The sequence below is a fragment of the Crocuta crocuta genome, unplaced genomic scaffold, assembly GCF_008692635.1.
Source record: "Crocuta crocuta isolate KB4526 unplaced genomic scaffold, BGI_CrCroc_1.0 scaffold431, whole genome shotgun sequence".
NCBI classification, from domain to species: Eukaryota; Metazoa; Chordata; class Mammalia; order Carnivora; family Hyaenidae; genus Crocuta; species Crocuta crocuta.
Genome location: NW_027528859.1, coordinates 3,071,597 through 3,075,273, shown reverse-complemented (window position 1 = coordinate 3,075,273; position 3,677 = coordinate 3,071,597).

Sequence of the window (3,677 nt, the reverse complement as noted above, 5' to 3'; positions counted from 1 at the left end):
TCTCTCTCTCTCTCTCCTAGAAATAAATAAAACATTAAAAAAAGAAGAAGAAAATAATTACTCCTCTTCTCCAATTCTTGCCAGAGCAGATGTCCTGTATGAATCATTACTGATAGTTATAGATTTATTTGTGGGATTATTTAATATCTACCACTTTATGAGGATAAGAAATCTGTTTTAATCACTGTACTATCCACAGTGCCTAGCTCAGTGTCTGGCTGGATAAATATTTGTTGAATGAGTGAATGCTTGCATAACTTCAGCAATGGGGAGCTCACTATCTACTGAGGGGTCTGGCTCATTTTTAGTACCTTTTCCTGTTAGTTGCTCCTTCTATTGAAGCTATATTTGTTTCTATGGAGTGTCCATCTAGTCCCAACTCCTGGAATCTCCCAAAGACAACTTCCTCTCCTCCCCTGAGGCTGGAAGGCTTACCTATAAATGTCTCTTCTTAACTCCCCCTCTTCTTTCCTGGGTACAGCACAGCCAGTTCCTTCCTCATAATGACCTAGCATCCAGTCACAGCCTCATCCTGGTCACCCTTTGTGGAATAGTCCAGATTGTCTAGTTCCCTCTCACAGTAAAGGCTTGATACATATGTGAAGATGGGACTGTCACTCCCCAAATTTTGGGAGTTACATTTTCTATTAATGCAATTCTTTCAATGCATTTACCTCTACTTTAAATTAAGAGACTAGGTACATACCCAATATGGAAGGTGGTTAGACCGAATGAAGTCTTTCTGTTTCTACAGAAACTATTGATGGTGGGTATGTGGATGTTCACTGAAAACCTTTTTCAACAAATTGGTATGTTTGAAATGTTTTGTAATAAAAATACTGGAAAGAGGAAAAAACCCAGTAGAGTAATTAAAATGGAATACTAAATTTTTTAAATTAACTCCAAAGAAGACAAAAGAAGAAAGAGAAAAGGAAAACAGGATGAATAGAAGACAAATAACCAAATGACCATCCTAAAGACAGCCTTATCAAGAATAATATTAAATGTAAATGAACTAAACATATCAATTAAAGACAGACACTTTTGGGCTGGTTAAAACAGCAAGAGCTAATTATCTTCTGTCTACAACAGTCTATTTTCTATGGATACTGCCATATACACTATGCAGAAGTACTAATCATAAGAAAGCTAAAGTGACTGGCTATATTAATATCAGATATCATACTTCAAGACAAGATGTATTATCAAAGAAGTAAGCTTCATATGAAAAGTGGGTCCATTCTTTGAGAGGACAAAACAGTTATAAATGTGAATGTGTGCAATAGCAGAGTTTCAAAATACATGAAGTGAAAACTGACAGAACTAATGGGGACACAGGTAAATATATAACCATAGTTTTACTCTCTTGGTAGTTGGTAGAATTATTATCACAAAAATAGTAAGGACATTAAAGAGCTCAACAACATTATCACACACTTTGACACCTAGTAACTACAGAATACTTATATTTTTCAAGTGCCCATGGAATGTTCACCAGGATAGACTATATACTGAGCAGAAAATAAACAAATGTTAATAAAGTTGAAAAGTTGGAAACATGCAGAGTATGTCCTCTGATGACAATCAATGATCAATATAAAGCTATAGGTTTAAGTTCAATTAGCCTCAAGAACAAGAAACATGAAGGAAAGGATATCAAGACATATGATAATATAATTGCTCAAAAGCATTGAAAAAGAGAAACTTCAAAAAGCTACAAGAGGCAAAACAAACAAACAAACAAACAAACCCACATACAGAGGAACAAAGATGAAGATAAGAGCAGATTTCTCATCAGAAACAGTGCAAGCAAGTGGCACATATATGGCTCAGTTGGTTAAACATCTGACTCTTGATTTCTGCTCAGGTCATAATCTCACAATCATGAGACTGAGCCCTGAATCAGGCTCTGCACTGAGTGTGGAGCCTGCTTGGGATTCTCTCACTCTCTCTCTCTCTCTCTGCCCCTCCCCTGCTTGCATGTGTGCATATGCTCACTTTTTCTCTCTCTTCCAAAATAAATAAACAAGCAAACAAAATAAACAATGCAAGTAAGAAGATCGTGAAGCCATACTTTTGATGTACTGAAAAATAAAAAAGCTTGTCAACCTAGAATTTTATATTCAGCAAAACTATTGTTTAAAACCAAAGACAAAAAGACTTGAGAAATAAAAACAGAATGAATTCATTGTTAACACACTCATACAAAAAGAATGCTAAAGGAAGTTGATCAGACAGAAGGAAAATGACACCAGATGGAATTTTTATTCCACAGGAAAATAATGAAAAGTATTAGAAATGGTAAATATAAATATATAAATACTTTTTTAGTGTTTGAGAGAAAGAGAGAACGTATGACTTGGGGAGAGACACAGAAAGAGGGAGAGAGAATCCCAAGCAGGTTCCACATACAAGACAGAGTCCAACATAGGGCTCAATCAAAATGCATAACAACAATATCACAAATATTGGTAGTGGAAAAATGGGTATGTACTGTTGTAAAGTTCTTATACTATATATGAAATGGTACAATATCACTTGAAGCTAGACTATAATAAATTAAATTTGTGTTCTATAAACTATACTGAAATAACAAAACAAGGGGAAAGCAGTGATAGCTAATATATCAACAAAGATAAGAAATAGAATCATAATCAAAAGAAGTAAAAGAGGGGTACCTGGCTGGCTCAGTCAGTAGATGTAACTCCTGATCTCAGGGTCATAAGTTTAAGCCCCATGTTGGACATAGAGTTTACTTAAAATAATAATAATAATAAAGAAGCAAAGGACAAAGGAAAAAGGGAACAAAGAATAGTGAGATTAAATAGAAAACAGGTATCTAGATGATAGATTTAAACCTAACCACATCTATAAGCACATTAAATGTACAGGGTCTAAATGCCCAAATTACAAGGCAGAGATTGCCCGATTGCATGAAAAAGAATGTCCCAACTATATGCTGCCTATAAAACCACATTTTAAATACAAAGACACAGATAGGTTATAGTGGATGGATGGGAAAAAATAAACCATGCTAACACTAGTCAAAGAAAAGCTAGAATGCTATATTAATATCAAAGTATATTTCAGAGTGAAGAATATTACCAGAGGGGCACCTGGATGGCTCAGTCAGTTAGGTATCCAACTTTGGCAGAGGTTTGATCTTGCAGTTCATGAGTTAGAGCCCTGCACCAGGCTCTGTGCTGACAGCTCAGAGCCTGGAGCCTGCTTAGGATTCTGTGTCTCCATCTCTCTCTGCCCCTCCCTGTCTCATGTTCTGTCTCTCTCTGTCTCTCAAAAATGAATAAATATTTAAAAAAATAAAAGAATATTGCCAGAGATAAAGAAGGTCATTTCATTATGTGATAAGGGGGCAGGGTTGAGTAATCAAGATAACATAATCCTAAATGTTACGTGCCTAAAAATAAAGCTTGAAATACATGAAGCAGAACTCATAGAACCAAAAGGAGAAATAGAAAAATACACAATTAGAGGCGCCTGGGTGGCTCAGTCAGTTAAGCGTCCAACTTCGGCTCAGGTCATGATCTCACGGTTCATGGGTTCGAGCCCTGTGTCGGGCTCTGTGCTGACAGCTAGCTCAGAGCCTGGAGCCTGCTTCAGATTCTGTATCTCCCTCTCTCTCTGACCCTCCCCTGCTCATGCTGTCTCTTTCTCCC